The sequence below is a fragment of the Xenopus laevis genome, chromosome 7L (assembly GCF_017654675.1).
Source record: "Xenopus laevis strain J_2021 chromosome 7L, Xenopus_laevis_v10.1, whole genome shotgun sequence".
Classification (NCBI taxonomy): Eukaryota; Metazoa; Chordata; class Amphibia; order Anura; family Pipidae; genus Xenopus; species Xenopus laevis.
This window is the reverse complement of record NC_054383.1, coordinates 110851558-110870652: the sequence shown is the minus strand read 5'-3', so window position 1 is coordinate 110870652 and position 19095 is coordinate 110851558. Positions and strand designations below refer to the sequence as shown.

Genomic DNA, 19095 nt, shown 5'->3' with positions numbered 1-19095 from the left:
AATCAAATAATCAAATATTTTAAAATAATTTCCTTTTTCCCTATAGTAATGAAATGGTACCTTGCACTTCATTCCAACTAAGTTATAATATATATATATATATATATATATATATATATATATATATATATATATATATATATATATATATATATATATATATATCCTAATTGGATGCCAAACAATCCTATTGGGGTTAATTAATGTTTAAATTAGTAGACTTAGGGGCAGATTTATTAAGGGTCGAATTTTGAAGTAAAAAATACTTTGAAATTCGACCATCGAATTAAAATACTTAGAATATCGAATTGGAACTTTTTTTCATAAAATTTGGGTATTCTGTGGTCGAAGTAAAATCGTTCGATCGGACAATTAAATCCTTCAAATTGAACGATTCGAACGATTTTATCGAACAATTTTACTTTGACTTCAAAAAACGTAAAAAAATGCTGTAGTAGGTCCCCATAGGCTAACATAGCACTTCGGCAGGTTTAATTTGGCGAAGTATTGAAGTCGAAGTTTTTTTTAAAGAGACAGTACTTCGATTATCGAATGGTCGAATATTCGAACTATTTTTACTTCGAATCGAATTCGAAGTAAATTCGAAGTCGTAGTATCCTATTCGATGGTCGAAGTATCCAAAAAATGACTTCGATTTTTTTTTTACTCGAAAATTCCCTCGAATTCACTTCGCACCTTGATAAATCTGCCCTTTAAGGTATGAAGGTCCAAATTACAGAAAGATCCCTTATCCGGCAAACCCCAGGCCCCGAGCATTTCGAATAACAGGTCCCATTACGTGTGTAAGGTAATTAAACTTAGATTCCTGCTGCAGACAGTGACATCCTCATACCTGAATGTATTGACTGGTAATAAAGTATAAATCTTACGGATTGTGACGTCACCACGTTGCATCATATGATGGGATCCATTATCTATTGCTAAACACAGATTTGTTCTGCAGCTGGTAGTGTCAACGGCAAGAATCTACAGACTGATGATCTTAAAATATATGCAAATAAGACTACCAGTGTCTGGACTGACAAACATATGGTTGGTTCAACTGGGAATTATTAAGACTGACATGAGCTCTTCCTCCCAACTGTATATTTACAAACCATCACCTTTGCTAGTTTTCTCCCATCTGTCTTCCACTACACCCCCCCCCCTTTTTCAGACAGACACACTACTTTAACTTTAGCCCTCCCCTCCCATGATGTAATTACTCAGAGGCTCTGAATGGCTCTACCAACCGGCTCCAGTATCAAATGAAACCAACCGTTCTGCATAGACTGAGCTCTCCAATCAACTCTGGGGGAAGAGAGGAATAAGCAGTAGAGATCTTTGCTGGCCAGATCAGCCTGTGCATGTGTGTGTGTGTATATGTGTGTGTATGTGACACACTCCTAGAGATGAAGTGAAAGAGGCGAAACTTTCATTTGCAAGTAATAGCAGGGCTATGGGTGATTTAACCCAAATGACAGAAATTTAGAACAACTGCACTGGACACTTCAGCGAAAAACTGATGTCAACACAATGGTAAGTGACACACAATGTTTTGTCCTGTTTACCTTTTGGCACATACTCATTGTCCTGCTTTTTGCCTCTGATTTTAACCCTTTGGCTACTTTAGCAGCTGTTTTATTTATATACCACCTTCGAGGTATTCTGTGCCCTGTTCTGTAAAATTCGGAAACAGACTTAAATGCATGTCATGGTTCCGACTAATTCATATGTCCTTCCAGCTACTCAATTTACATCGCAAAATTACTCATCAAGCTTTGAAAAGCTGAATGTAGAGAGTCGTTATTACTTTCTGTCCCAGAAAGGTATTTAGAGTAAAAAGAAATAAACGCCATAGTTCCCCTATATTTATTTAAAGCTTGCTACATTACCTATACTCATACAACTAATACAGCTATACAATCTTTTATCTGAAACACTTGGGACCTGGGGTTTTCCAGATAAGGGATCGTTCCGTAATTTGCATCTCCATACCTTAAGCCTGCTAAGAATCAGTGAAATATTAAATAAACCCAATAGGATTGTTTTGCCACCAATATGGATTTGTGCAGCTTAGTTATCATCAAGTACAATGTATTGTTTTATTTTTAAAGAGAAAAAGGAAATCATTTATAAAAATTAGAATTATTTGCTTAAAGTGAACCTTATAGGAGAGGACCTTCCCGTTATTTGGAGCTTTCTGGATAATTGGTTTTCGGGTAAGGGATCCCATGTCTGAACTTGCCTAAAAGCAGGTGCATTTATATATTATGAATTCAGTATTGCTGTAATATTGAGGGGGTTATTTATCAAGGTCCGAATTGATATGAGTATTTTTAAGTTAGAAATCCGAGCAACTCCAATTGCCCGAATGGACCTTATTTATGAAGAAAAAAGTCAGAAAAATAGGGTTGGGCAAACTTCAGAGCTTTCCCCAAAAAACTCTGAATTGTTTGTTGTTTCTGCACAAAAAAATCGGAAAACTACAAAAAAATTGCACTTTTCTGAGTTTTTTGCGTAGAAACCACAAACTCATCAGATATCAGCACCAACATCAGCGGAGACACTGGGACTTTCCCCATTGACTTATACAGGACCTCGAGAGTTTTTAGATGCCGGGGTTTCGGATTCTGAGTTTTTAGACCATCGGACTTTAATAAATCTCGAAAAATGTATACGTTTTTATTTTCACCAAAAACCACAAATTATTTGAGGTTCGGATATTCGGACCTTGATAAATAACCCTCTTAAAGTGGAGAATTAGGAATGGGCCTCTGGGTTTGTTTTTGTATCATTACTGTTAATAATAATAACTGCTTGTTAATAAGCAGCTTCCTTTAATAAGCAGTGTCTAATCATAATAATGAAAAGGGTTAAGGTGAATCCAGCCAAATTAAAAAAAAAAATTAAATAAAAGGGAGAGAAAACATATAGATGATTATTATTATTATGCACATTACCGACCGTTACTGTGTATTTCAAGTTGTCACTGTATTGTAAACGTATACAGTATTTGTCGTATTTAACTGCCCATGGAAGCATTAAGCAAAACCGCAGAAGTGAGTGCAGATTTGTCCGATACACAGGCGTGCGGTCAGATATACATCTCGCAGCTTGATCAGCAGACCATAACTAATTGTTTGTTTAGGGCTCACTCTTACCAAACACTCAATTTTTGAACTGCAGTAAAACTTTGTTAAATCCTCCCGTTGAAGTCTAAAGGTTTTAGTAGAGTCTGCTGGTGCAGTTTATACATTAACTCCAATTGAATAGGGTAAACAGCTCTGTGTACATGTCGGGGCGGATACTTGAACACTCACGTTAGTGGCAAGAAAGGTGTGTAGAGTTGCTTGTTAAACTGCAGTACTCAGGTTCTTCTGATATTGAATTATTTTTATAAATACTACACTCTAGATCCACCAGGCTATTTATCATTATCATTTATTTTTTAAGGGCTAGAAAGCTCATGTATTTAGATGATGCTAGAAAGCTACAGAGTCGTTTACAGTCATGTATATTAATTACAATCATTTATCAAAGGGTAAACAGAATAAAAAATAGGATTGGAAGGTGCCGCTCACAAGAGCTTACTCATATAAATTCGAGCATTTTCCTTGGAATTCTCTGCTAGTTAAACGACCTCAATGTACAGTATATTTTTGAATCATGCAGGACCAGTCTAAGAAGTATATAGACTAACCCAATGGTACATAGAGGTCCAGGTGCACATTCTCAAGGACTTACAATGTAGGGAGCAGATATAAACCAGAAACAAGGCCCATAATTAAGGGGCACATTTACTTAGCTCGAGTGAAGGATTAGAATAAAAAATACTTCGAATTTCGAAGGTTTTTTTTGGCTACTTCGAGGCTACTTCGACCTTCGACTACGGCTTCGAATGGAACGATTCAAACTAAAAATCGGTCGACTATTCGACCATTCGATAGTCAAAGTACTGTCTCTTTAAAAAAAACTTCGACCACCTACTTCGGCACCTAAAACCTACCGAGATACAATGTTAGCCTATGGGGAAGGTCCCCATAGGCTTTCCTAGCAATTTGGGATCGAAGGAAAATCGTTCGATCGATGAATTAAAATCCTCGATTTTTCCTTCAATGAAACGATCGAACGAATTGTGGTAAATCCTTTGACTTCGATATTCGAAGTCGAAGGATTTAACTTCGATGGTCGAATATACGAGGGTTAATAAACCCTCGATATTCGACCCATAGTAAATGTGCCCCTTGTCCTTTTAGGCATGAAATTCATAAGGCTTTTTGCACAATGTTATTCATTTAATTAAAATTTGCATCCTCGTTTATCCAGTAAGTGCTTGCCTGGTAGATAAAAGACCTCACATAGAATATAAAGCAAGCACTACAATATGTATTTTGTAATCTGTGAAAATTCCTTTTGGGTGGGTTTAGGCATAGCAGCACTATTTCCCTATCCATTGTAAAAACTCACAGCTTAGAGAACACCTGCTCACCTGCTGCCCATGCATTACAGGTAAACTCCGTTATCATATTGCAGTCCTCTTCAGAAAGCTACAGCTACTCCTTTTGTAAAGTGGAAATGAATATGCTTTAAGACCATTTGCAGTGAACTGTATTGAGTGTCAAATATGGTTAACTCCTTATGGTCTTGAAATAAGACAGACTAAAGCATATGGCAATGCGTATACCGTAATACAATCATTTCCAGGGATTTGACAGACATAGTGGCACTTGGGCCAATCATGGGTGCAGATCTTGAATCAGCTGGAATCATGTAGAATGATTCATAGAATTGAGCCATTGTTCTTATATTTAAAGTGTTGTGCATGTAACACATGGGTGTCCATAGAAGAACGTAGGATGTATAACATGGCATGTGCTGCAGTTCCGCAAGCTGAACAAAGCTTTTCCTTTCTGAAGGTCTTCCCAGTCATCAGGCTATAAATCAGTGGTCTTCCAGCTGCTAAGTACAAGTCCTGGCTTTTCCTCGATCTGCTGGGAGCTGTAGTTTAACAAAAGATTTGTTTTTCAGGTTAGAAGAATGTTTGTAAATGGTAATAGAGTCTCATCCACCGCTGTAACATTAAATAACTCTATATAAGTTCACATACCCCTGTCCAAAACAATTTTGTTGTTTTCATAAAATTGTATAGCCTCCCCAAGCTGTTGTTGAATTACAACTACACAATAGAGGATGCTGGAAGTTGTAGTCCGTCAACAGCTGGGGATGATATCAATGAAATCCTTGCTTTAAAATACCACAGCTGACATATCTTCATATTATAAAAACTCCTCCACAACCACAGTCACTTCCCAAAGTCACAAATAGAACTTCTCTCTCACAGTTGCTGCAATGGCAAACAGAAAAATGGCTGGAGGGGCTCAGTCTATGAGCCAGTTAGGTCTAACATAGGGTTTGATTGGTTTCCTGCACAGGTTTGGGATCTGTTATCCGGAAACCCATTATCCAGAAAGCTTAGAATTACGGGAGGGCTGTCTCTTATAGACTCCCATTTTATCCATGTAATCCAAATTTTAAAAAGGATTACCATTTTCTTCGTAATAATAAAACAATAACTTGTTCGTTTTCTTAAAGTAATAGAGTTTGCCAATAATTATCATCTTGTTAATACTTAATTTAATACAGGTATGGGATCCGTTATCCTGAAACCCCTTATCCAGAAAGCTCCTAATTACAGAAAGGCCATCCCCCATACTCCATTTTATCTAAATAATTCTAATTTTTAAAAGTGATTTCTTGTATATCAGTAATAATAAAACAGTACCTTGTACTTGATCCCAACTAAGATATAATTGATCCTTACTGGAGGCAAGACATTATTTAATGTTTAAATGATTTTCTAGTAGACTTAAGGTATGAAGATCCAAATTATAGAAAGATCCGTTATCCGGAAAACCCCAGGCCCTGAGCATTCTGAATAACAGTCCCATACCTATATATGTCCTGACAAAATATTTGACTTTCAAGGGGGTAATGAACAAAAAAAAAGCCTGACATTTACCACAATAGCGGAAGCCAAACAGTTGCTGCTGTGGAGGCCTTGGAAGTCAACAGGGCCCAGACTGCTGGTCAGTTGATATTTGATAATGAAAAGATAACCTTTGTCAAGTTTTTGGGGCCCTCAAATATTTATTTGAGCAGATGAGTTGCTACTTTGTGCATTGTGCTTTTACTTGCACCCAACGTTGCTCACAAGAGAGAGGCAAATCCAGTTTCTTCAGATTTGGGTGCGTATAACTAAACTTGTGAAGAGGATGGGAGTCTTTGTTGTGTTTCTAGGAAGGACACTCATTTACTGAGTGATTTCACAGCAGTTTAATCAGAACAATGTTGTGTAACTTAGTAACACTAGAGAGGTCCCAGAAATGGTCCTGTTTCCTGCATATAAATGCCGCCGGCGTGTCCTCGCATTCGCTTACCCCCTGAGAAAGTCTACTGTAAGAGGGGACCGGCCATTCGCATTCAAAGGGTTCCACCTCCTTCAATCTTGGCAACGTTTCTAAACCTTGAACATGGCATTTTTTTCTAGCCTGGCCATTGACTCCTTTCAGAGGGAAAGAGAGTGACAGTTATACAAGTGCATCAGCCCCCGTACACTGAGATCAACATCAGTTCCTGAATCCCTAAAGTGGCCGGGGGTCCTGTAATGCAATTTATGGAAGCTGTTACCAGTGAGACGGGTCAAGGTTGGAGAAGTCTCTATTATGTTTGACTATGACTATTACACATGTCTTCAACTAGGCGGGTACTGACTGTCAGATTAAAATATACGGCTACAGGCACACCAAAGGGACATTGGTTATTGGATACTGATATACAGGTATGGGATCTGCTGTCCCGTTATCCAGAAAGCTCAGAATTACGGAAACGCCCATAGACTCCATTTTATCCAAACTTTTAAAAAGGGTTTCTGTTTTCTCTGCAGTAATAAAACAGTACATGGTACTTGATCCCAACTAAGATAAAATTTATAGTTTTTGGAAGCAAAACAAGTCTATTGGGTTTATTTAAGGTTTAAATGTCTTTTAAGTGGACTTAAGGAATGAATCCAAATAACAGAAAGATCCATTAAGCCGGAAAACTCCAGGTCCTGAGAATTCAAAAGAATATATATATATATATATATATATATATATATATATATATATATATATATATATATATAAAATAATATTAAATATAAAATAATATATGTAAAACAACAACAAAGGTAAAAAGCACTGAAAATTAAAAGTTTAAATGTAAAGCATGTCCCAGTTATTTAAGAAATATGTTTTATTATATTCTCCCTGTAAGGGCAGAGCACAACTGCCACTTGGCTGAGGATGGATAGAATTCTAGTTCTGCAGAAGGAAATGTTTCATTAAAGGAAGATCTAAACATCTTTAATATTTTATATATATACTTTAATATACAACAGTCATGTATTTTATAAATAAGAAGTGTTTGACTGTCAGAGGATTATTTATTATTAGTTTTTTTTGGAATTGCATTCTTTTGCCTGGTATTGCAAATGTGATTATTGTCCAATGTAGTCAGCACATTTGCAGATTGGGATATACAGTATTTTGGGCAAGCAAAAATATTTTACACACTTGCATGCACATATTCTCTGTCTATACATATGTAATAAATGAAGGAAGTATAAGTAAAATGATATGACAGAGGAAATTCATTTTTTGGTTTCTTCTAGCAAAAGAAAATACAAAACTAAAGCAATACATCTCCAGGTTGGCTTATTTCAATATGGACATTTTGGTTGGTTATTTATTTGGGTTTCAAGGGGAAAATACATTTCAAAGGGCATTGATACAAGTCACATATTCACCCCTTAGAAATTTGATTGGACATGTTGCTTGCATAGCAAATTTTGCTTTTGATGATTAGAGCTAGTTTGTTAAAAACTGCCATAAATTAGGTGAAAAAAGTTGAAAATCCATTGACAATATTTTTCAATACTTTTTCCTTAATGCTGAGTTATTGGCAGTAGCCAACAGTGATGCTACTCAACTGGATAATTCACATAATATTTCTGGCTGACTTAAATTTGCAGAAAAACGGCAGGTTTTACAGAAAAAAATGGTGGCATGGCTCCTTCCATAGAGGGAGGGCTATATAATAAATAGCCAAGTTTTAAAAGGTCCTCTACTCTGAAATCAAAGTATAATATTCAACAAAGTCCCTATAGAAAAGAATTGATGTCCCTACAAAATAACTGATGGTGTCAATCTCCAGGTGGCAAATTTATTTTTGTGTATTTTTAATAGTAAAGGAAAAAATTAAAAGAGTAAGTTAAATACACTTATTTTCTGGTCTTGGTGCTGCATTGTGAATATTTATTGATATTTGTGAACAATTGTATTAAAAAAAATGCCAAAAAGTGCACCGACAATTTTTCTTGTCAAATTTCCTGCTAAGTTTACTGCTGGCCATTTAATGTGGGAAATAATGGAAAAGTCAAAATAGTACAATCTCAAAAGAAAACCTCAGGCAGCTGAATGGATTCCCATTACTGGAAGTTAATTTTGACTAGAACGTTTGAAAGATATTTGCATTGAAGCAGAACTCATAATTGACACAATGCATATACTTAGCTTATTTTTGTACATTCTACACTATTCAGTAATATTAGACCCTACAGCAGATGCAATCTCATTAAAATGGTTTAGGAAGAAGCCCACAATTTCTAACTATTATTAAGCTTAATGTGTATAATGGGATTGAAAAACTCTAGAAAGCGTAATAAAACGGTTTATTTTCAGGGAATGCATCGCAACCCAATTTGGCTGTGAAAGTTTTTTTGCCCGACTGACAATTCTTAAGCGTTTTGAAAATGAGTTCCTTGGGAGCAATTAATGGTGATGAGGACTCATTGAGCTCCGTGTGTATTTGCACATTCCACCCTCATTTCTGCTTGCAAGATTAGAAAGGATGGGAGCTGGAATGAGAATTATAATTGAAATATGGAGAAAAATATATTTAGGATTGTTAAATGTCTGCCGTATAAAAGCTTCTGCATATTATTCATATAATAAAATAACTTAATATCAAATTACATAAGTATCTTTTTTTTAAGGGAAACATGTCCCAAATTATCACATTATCCCAGGTGCTAGGGAACCGAGACCCATATTTCCAGAGCTAACAATAAACCTTATTAGGTCTCATTTACAAGTGCAAGTAACAGGCACTAAATTGACAATTTTAAATATTAGCAGGAGTAGCTGTGCCTATACATGAACCTTAACACTTTGAGTGTCTCTGTTTTCGTTCAGCCTACTGCTTATAAGGTGCAAAGTACTGGGGACAGAAATGCAAGGCAACCCTGGAATTATGAAGGTGTTACTTTGAGGGTTCCCTTAACAGACTGTGCCTAACTTGTTTCTAAGTTGCATACAGTGTATTGCCCATGAATGCCATTATTAATGCCATGCATTTGGGGGCACTGGGTATGAAGCAATATCCACTACAAAAAAATTGAGCTGCAACTTTCACAAGATTTACCAAAACACAGGCACGTTATTGAGTGGGTGCCGACAATGGCACTGGAATTCTGACATTCTAGGTAAAAAGTAACATGGCAATTTGCTACTGTTTTATCACTTGGTACATTGCACCTGCGTTCGTAAATGAGACCTTTTATCTTTAGCAGGGCATAAATATGCTGAGGTGTGTGGTTATTTAGAGAAGTTGAGAATGGCAGAAGAACAAATGTGTAAGGTTTGTGATCTGTTATCAGGAATAAACTCCATTTTAAGCAAATGATTCTAATTTTTAAATGGGATTTCCTTTTTCTCTGTAATAATAAAACAATACTTTCTACTTGATGGTAACTAAGATGCATAAATCCATATGGGTGACCATTTGGGATTGGGTTTATTTCGATTTTTAGTAGACTTAAGGCAAGTAGATCCAAATCCCCGGGTCCCGAGCATTCTGCATAATAGATCTTATACCAGTTTCTCTAATTTCACAATAATTCTTTGATGTCACACATGATGTAACATTGTTAGGGCTGTACATAAAATGTTTGCGGCACAAACTTCTATTTATCTGAAATGCAGTTTGATCAAAGGAAATGTTTGCTTAATTTATTAATTGTTAACATATAAGTGGAAAAAAAAAATGTTTGACTTACCAGGCAACAATCGTTAAGAATAACTTAATTAAAACAGAATAATATATAAAATAATTGAGTATTTATGTAACTTTAGAGATTACTTGAAAGGGGTGCTTGAATTTCCTCACTTTTAACAGACAAATAAAAAGACATCTGGAGTGGGGTGTATATGCCACCTGTGTATAAATGTACTGTACTACTCGCATCTTTATTCAATATGTGAACCCTACTGCTATTAAAGTAATAAATCGGCGCCACATTCCCATGCGTTACTGCTACAGTGCGGATATTTATCCATACCAGTATAGACAATATTGTGGGTGAGCTTGATATAGGTTCATAGAACCTGCCAAAGTATTGAGCAACCCATCACCAGTGGAAAAAGATTGGGAATATTATGTAAATAGTTCTTCATTCTTCATCGTTAGATTGCAATTGTTTCTTTGTTTACAGTTGACTTATCTTGCAGGTGGTGAGCTGATAGAACTAGTCAAGGTTTTGCTGCCAAATATTCAGGACATTTTCTGCCTCAACAATTTTCTTTCTGCCACAGAATCCAAAACGAACTACTTGGAGGTTCCTTTTGTTTTTAGCTTGTAATTTTCCTCAAGTTTTATAAACTTCATAGTTTGAATACATTGTCACAGTTCTAACACTGTGGGGGCTATTTACTCACATTCGGATTTCTATTTTTTCCAGAAATCGTAATCTTTTTCTAAAAATTCAGGTGTTGTTTAATTTCTCTAAAACTCTAAAAATAATGAATACAAAACTTTGGCAAACAAAAGCAGTTGAGGTCCAATAGAAGCCAATGGGAACTGCACTGATCCTATTGAACCTTTATTATTGGACCTTTTTGGACCCATTCAGACTTTTTAATTTTTTTTCCTCTAGTAAATGTCTGAAAAACTTGAATTTATAGAGGTCTTTGAATTTTTTTGCACATCTTCCAGCATTTGTTTTTCATTTGTACTTTTTATATTTTGATATTTTAATAACGTTTATGGTATTCATTAGGGATGGGCGAATTTGACCCGTTTCGCTTTGTTAAAAATTCTGTGCACATATTCAAGTCAAGAGCCTTTATTTATAGTAAATTAACAATTTCAGTACAAATTTATGTACTGTATAGACGATGTGTAATTTCTCCTAAGAATGCTTTGGTTAAGTCCAAGGGTATCATTTTTGTTCTTCATTTCTCTTCATACAAAAGTGGAGTAGCCTGTATAAATATAAGGAGTAGCTTTGGTGGCTGGTGGGGCTTGTATTTATTTTAATTTCTAGGGCTTTGTAACTGCTCAACCTTTCCATAGGAGCTTTGATGCTACAGCCACAGTAGATAGGCCAAATATGCCTTGAACTTTACATCTTACTCAGTAAAAGGCAGTTTAGATTTTATTAGAATAAAAATGGGAAGCTGAAAGAAAAGGGGGAAATTAAATTAAAAAGAGAAAATGATTGCAACAAGCTGATGAAGATAGGGAAAATTGATACCGGTATAGGATTACAGGAAGGCTATCTCCCATAGGGGCAAATTTACTAAAGGGCGAAGTGACTAACGCAGGTGAAAATTCGCCAGCGTGACTTCGCCAATTTACTAACGTTCGCTGTGTAACTTCGTTATCGAAGGAGATAGACTGTAGTGGTACTTCGCATAAAAATACCTTATCTGGAAAACCCCAGGACCCAATGGATAACGGTCCCATACCTGTAATTTAGTTAGTAAAGAAACAGGGTAAAGGTAAAGTGAAATCACAAGGCAACCGCAGAGTGAGAAAAGAGAGAGCAAGAGAGATATGCTCTTAACACTCTCTGCATATTTACAGCTATAACATGTAAGTTCCTTGAAATTTCACTCTGCTTGTGTATCTCAAAATTCTCTATAGACAGTAGTGGCTTCTGTACCATTAAGGCAACTAAAATTTCTATTCTATTAAAGTCTTTATAAAGTCTATATTAATGCAACATAATTACCCCATTATGATATGCCAGTACACAGAAACGTTACTCTCCATTTAAATGAATGTTAAATTCTAACATTTAATACATATTAGATTTTTTGGAACGTAAAGTAATCTGGAAGAGAAAGAACGGACAACGGATTTGTTTCACCTCAATTAGTCTCTGAGGCACTAAGATGAGTAATGATGGCTGCTTAGAAGGTTAAGTAATTACACCGAGGGCCCAGCTTTCGCTAAATCATGGAAACATGAATATCTCTTTAATCAGGAGAGGATTATGCTGTCTGTATAGCGGTGGTACTTCCTTATCTCCGTATCAGATCATTTATGTAATGTGACAACAGGAACACAACTGTCAACAGGTTATATTTACCCATTGGAATATAATAAATGAGGTCTTGCGATAACCTGCCAAAAGCAACATTTTACTTCTGGCACAAGCAGTCTCAGCAAGCATTATTTTGTATTAAAGTGTTAATATTAAAGCAACCCAAACATTACATCTATGTATTCATTCCAAAATTAGGCAATATTCTAATGATAGAAAGTATTTACAAATCCATAAAAATATCAAAATGATACATAAAAGATTTGCAAAAATGGCAGTGAAAGTTTTGATGTTAAATAACTCCTAGCACACTGGGTCATTAGAAGGCTGGCTAAGTATCCTAAGAATTGTAGTTCATTATACTTAAAGAGCTGACAGCTGAGATCACATATTAAACAAAAAGGCTATTATTTTACTGGACAGTGGTTCGACATATTTCACCAATGCTCTTTCATTATTTCATAGAGATAAAGGAACTTCAAAATATTTATTTCCGTTTTAGATATAGCCCACTCAAGCCTTGGTTCCCATTATGGAGCTAAATTACTTTTTTGGCTCTAGAAGATTTCTGAATGGATTCATAAATTATTTAAAAAAATTGATTCATTCCAAAACTTGCCAAAATGCTTTTGTTAACCCAAAGCAACAATTTTCTAAATTAAATGCATGTGCTGATAACATTCAGGGGCCGATTCACTAACTTCGAGTGAAGGATTAAAAAACGTTGAATTTCGAAGGTTTTTTTTGGGCTACTTCGAATCGAAGGATTCGTAGTAAAAATTGTTCGACTATTCGACCATTTGATAGTCGAAGTACTCTCTCTTTAAAAAAAACTTCGACCCCCTAGTTCGCCATCTAAAAGCTACCGAAGTCAATGTTAGCCTATGGGGAAGGTCCCCATAGGCTTGCCTAACTTTTTTTGATCGAAGGATATTCCGTCGATCGTTGGATTAAAATCCTTCGAATCGTTCGGATCGAACTATCTGTGCTAAATCCTTCGTCTTCCATATTCGAAGTCGAAGGATTTTAATTCCTAGTCGAATATCGACTCTCAATATTCGACCCTTAGTGAATTGGCCCCTAATTGTCCCTGAAAGTAGAGGAAAGAAATTAAATTGAAGATTTCCTGTGCCAGAAGGAAATTGGGCTCCCCTTACTAGACTATTATTGTTTTTTAAGAAGCATTATACAGCTAGTTTTTAAGGAGCATTTTACACATTTCAACATATGCAAAATAAATAATAATACATGTTTTTCTTAGTAGTTTTAATTGTGGTGGATGCTTGTTTTTCTCTCACAGTTACTGACATCCCTCTAATTAATTGAGTTAGTTAAAATAAAGATAATGAGCTCTAAATAAACAACCCACTCTCTTCAATCCTTTGTTGTGACACTTCTGGCGTACAGATAAACAGAATCCATTAAGCGGGGTATTTTTCTGTGCGCTGGTAACCTAAAGATCAGTAGCTTAAGTTCCCTCTGTTTGAACTGTTTAAGAAAAAAGCAAAAAACACCATACATTTTATAAATTAAAATGATGGACAAAACAGTAGCCCTATTCATTGCACTCATGATGAACAAGAGTGTATCAGGCCCCCCAACACTTTATGGATGCCCTGTACAGTTATATCCATATTCAATTTATCTCATTGCTTAATATTTTCCAAAGTTTATCCCAGTATAACAACGGATATATTTGGCAATAAATCATGTACCAGACATGTGATACCTACACTTTAATGTTTTTTCTTCAAGAAAAAAGTTTCCTAATGGAAGTTACTAAAGTGATTAAATCCAACCTGGAAGAAACAGAGTTCTGAATTTGATTTCATTCCTAACAAGTATGTGAACAGGTATACATGTTCAGAGAAAAGCATGAAAAGCACAGTTATATTCATTTAAATACATGCTGTTTGTAAAAGCTAATATTTGGAACAAATATTAGTTTTTATAGGCAATTATAGTGCAATTAAAATAAAGGCAAAATGGAACCTGTCAAGTTTTTTTTTTAAATAGATAATAAGGCTTTGTATGGCAGCATTATGCATTCCTTTTAACGCATACAGTAGAACCCCCATTTTATATCCCCTGATTTTAAGTTTCCCCTCATTTTACATTGTTGTTTTGTGGTCCCACCCATATATTATGCATAATACATTTCCCTGATTTTACATTTTCCTGGATTTTACACCATTTTTTCTGTTCCCTGAAAAAAGTAAAATGGGTGTTCTACTGTATTTCTTTTTGTAAAAATCCATGCAAATTTCCACGTTTCTTGCCTTCCATGGTCATCCACAGAACACCCAAAACCATCAAACCCCCTTTTGGGAAATACATGTGGCCTGTCAAATCTTAGAGCCAGAGTAAACAGGATTCTGTCCCCAGTTCCAAGGACATAAATCACAACAAACGTAAGAAATTGTCCCATAACTCCAATTTAAATTGAAAATTACACCATGTATTCAGTATTACAAATGTAAACAGTTTTTACATAAAAGCCCCATGATAATCCACCTTGATAATACGTGTTTCGTACCCTCCGTTACTTGCACAGAATGTGACCACAATGAAGCTGTTATACAGTATTGTGGTTTGTAGAAATTGTATCTTATACTTTAAATCATAAAAGTATAAATACTATTTGGTATTTAACACATTTCTATTGTATTTTACATAAACAAAAAAGATTATAGCAAAAGTCCAACAGCAATGGACTGATATACAATTATTTAGGATGTACATATCAGGCTATAATTCATTGGTGGCAACACCATCTAAACTGTCTTAGCCTATGGATAGCAAACTAAAGTAAACCAAACCTAACAACGCTCACCAAATATTAATTGAAATACTATTTGTATAGTTTCCCTCAAATTCAAAGCATGTTACTTACCTTTTGAGCTGTTGCTTCTGTACAAATATATATATATATATATATATATATATATATATATATATATATATATATATATACCTGTATATATATATACATATTATTATATTATATTAGTTTACCACATCCCAACTCCAAATAAAAATATACTTGAGCAATAAACTAATAAATATGACCAAAATAATGAATTCTGAAGCCATTGATTAAAGATCAGTAAACACATACAAAGACTCATTTCAAGGAATAATAATAATGTGAACTAATTGGGTAATTTATTTCAATAATGGAACCCAGTGGTTAATTCAGAGGATGCATGCATTGTTGAAACTACCTGTAGTACTTGAAAACTTTGGTTTTTGATGAGAATTCTATGAGTTCTAGTTTAGGAAAAACTGCTGCCTGAGAATTGCTTCCCCCATAATAAATGTATTTATGCTGTTTGTGCCTATAAAACATGGAACAATACTACTGTGGGATGATGAATGAAACAAGTTCTGTTGTCTTTATAGGGAAGACTAGAAGCTTCTCTCGCGTACGCATGATATACCCTTTTATTAGTGAAACCCTATTTTGAGATTTCTTTTTGGACATCCAAGAACCACTGTCCCAATCAAAAAGTCAATTTATTTTGTATGGTTCGATCTGATGCATCATAATATGGTCTGTATTAGTGATAAGCTGCACACATGGTCCCTGACTACTGATAAGCGCCACCCACTATGCTTCAATGCCACATCTCCTCAGTTTGGGGCCATATTTCAGCATAATGGGCCCCCCTTCAGTCCCCAGGCTGCTTTTTGTATGTCATACTAGTATATATATATATATTTGATATTCAGCAACAGCTCCTGGCCTATTTTCCTTGTATACGGGCTGTTTTTATATGAGTTTGCATACCTTGTAAAACATGACTTTATTTATAAGCCAATGGTTTTATTGGTACTGTTAAACCATACAAATCATTTAACTCACTCTCACTAAGAGTATGCTGGCTTTAGAGCTGCCTCCTCTCTCACTACTCCACGTGTTTTTGGGATGATTGCTATTCAGTTGTAGTATCCATCTTAACTGATTAGTAATCAGACCTACCAACCTGGATCTTATAGGGATTTTATTTAAAAGGATGAGTGGCCACCTTAGATGGCCTCATTCCAAAGGCTGATCTAGTGTGCCAAATTCATCCCCTGGCTGTCTAGCTTAAGGTTTTTCTATTTCAAATTTGAAGTGCATTTGCAAGTGTTCTTTCACATGCATGGAATTTTCCCACACATGCACAATAATAGGGGGATTTAGGTTGGCAGCTTTGGCATCAAGATGGTAGACACTCCAATGTACTTGCACAGCCCATCAACATGGAGAGCAGTTACCATCGCGATGATAATATTGGCATCAAAAGCAGAGGAGAAATTGAGAACTGGGGGGAGAACTATGTGTTTTTGTTTCATTAACTAGTCTGCCTAATCTTCCTAGGGTGACAACCTTTTGTAATGGAAGTTATACTGTGTTTTTCCAAGCATCAGTTATATTATAGATAATAATCCACCCAATGGCCCTCCAGTTCCAAAGCTAAGCAAACTTTCATCAAATTCAGACAACAGTGAAAAAGGGGATTTTGTCTAAGGGATCCTACTATTTAGTCTTTCAGTAAAATTGTGAGTTTATATCTATGGAAATCATATACAGTATATTTTAGCTTAAGCGCATTTTATAGTTTTACATTTAAATATAGAATAGCTGAGTGTACTTTGGACAACTGACAAAATATTCCAGGTTTGTTGTGCTGTGTATAAGATGAGAATCAATAACATAACAAATTAAAATGTCTTGTTTTAAATGTTTAATCCATAGCTCTACAGATAAACTGTTTAAGGTAGCAAAGTGTGAATGTAGGAAATGATATTATTGTAGTAAAGTAGCAATTACAGAAGGTTCATGTTAGAGGAAAAATAATTCTAATTGGTTGTAAAAGTCTTTCTAAAACCACACATTACAGTTTGAGGTTTTCAAGCAGCCTGAATCATTTGCCTTGAAGCATTTGCTTGTTGGACATGGTTAGATAAATACTAAATCGTGTAGAACAATGCTGATCACAAATTAAATGGTGCAGCGGAAATATGATTCTTTGGCCGTATCCAGCTTCCAGAAATATCTACCAGCTCTGGTTTAGTTCCTTTCCATTCGTCCAAGTGGTCGGGTCCCACAAAATACTCTGGAATATTACATCTTTCAGATGGCATGTCTTACATTCAGTGTGTCAGTATGATGTATGGGTCATTCACACTGTAATATGTGTGTTTGTCAGTGGACAAAATTAAGCATTCCTCGCTCCAGCTGTAGATCCTAAATCTGTAATTCACTAGCACAGTTCAAGAGGTTTCAGTATTAAGAAATCTGTCGACTAAATTGCAGAATTAATGATCGTGTAAATTCCTTTAATCCATGCCTGTTTAACCTGTTTCTGTATATATTTATATACCAAGGCAACAGTCTTTCTCCAGGCACGTATAAATATTAGAACTTATATATTATAATTACTGTGATATAATGCGTTCCTGTAGATGAAGTTCACAGAGAACAGTATTTTCCATTGGTTATGTTTTTGGCATATTGTCCAATCACTGTGAAACAGCCAACAAGTAAAAAAAAAGGTCGGCCAAAACTGAAGTACTTTTAACAATTACATGGACTTTTATCCAACGTACATAGGATTTGTAGTTTTAAAAAAATAAAAGTTAGTGGTTGTGTTGTAATAGTTTATCCTTTATCCATTCAACACATTCAGCGATTTACATTTATAAACAGATTTGTTTGGAAAAAAAGAAAATTGTTGTTTGTGATGTACTTAATTATGGAATTTAAATGTAATTACAAATTAAATTTTGTTCCCTTTTAAGCAACAATTTAATATGATTTATTTTTCTACATCATCAATAGGTGTAAGTATGTAATAAAAGAAAGGAAGGAAAGAAAAATAATCAAGCTAAATTGAGTTTCAAGTGAAATTTATATTGGCCTGAAACTAACTCCGATTTCCAGTTAAGCTTTACTTAAGTGACGGGTACTTATTGGCACAGGGCTCACGTAGCTTCTGCCTATTAACTCAGTTCATGTAACATGAAATTGTTTCCTTAATTTTTGTGAACCGAGGGAATATTTTTTAACTGTACTTCGTCAGTGAATCAGAAGTACGGATAATATTGCTCAGTGAACTTTTAGCTGAGAGTTATTTTTTTTTAATACAGAAATAAAACATATAGCTGCGCCTGCACTAGAACAAGTGCCAATGACTACAATAAATAAAATAAAACAATTTCATATAGTAGACAATTTTTATGCTGCACAGTCTATCAACTTGAGGTCCTTTGGTCATTTATCAAGAACACATTGGCAGATTTCAATTGATTTCTACTTTTGCAAAATTTATTTTTTAAGAATTCATTAGGAACATCCTTGAGATTTTTTACTAGTTACAATTCTATTCTTTTTCATTTGTTAATTCTACTAATAAAAAATGAGTGTTGTTTATTTGAATTATTTTAAAAGACTTTTTTGTAATTAAGTTTAAAAAAAAATTTCAACAACAATTCATTTCTTTAAATGATTTGTCAACAATCCAGGGACCCTTCTTCAGTAAATGCGTACTTGTGTACCTAAATCCTTTATTCTTTTAAATGTCTGTATCTGTTCAAGAGAATAAATGAAGCCATGAGATAAGTCAGAAAAGTGTATGATGTTTTGTGGTTCCAGCAATTTAAATTCTAGCTTCTAGCCA

The 19095-nt window shown here is 35.0% G+C and overlaps 1 protein-coding gene across 1 annotated transcript in view; it reads left to right on the top strand.

Moving 5' to 3' along the window:
* Positions 1-1369: 1369 nt before the first annotated feature.
* Positions 1370-19095, top strand: part of ntn5.L (netrin 5 L homeolog) — a 72254-nt gene continuing 54528 nt past the window's right edge. The window contains 1 exon segment of the mRNA NM_001112872.1: positions 1370-1539. The gene's annotated coding sequence lies outside the window, so the exon portion shown is untranslated.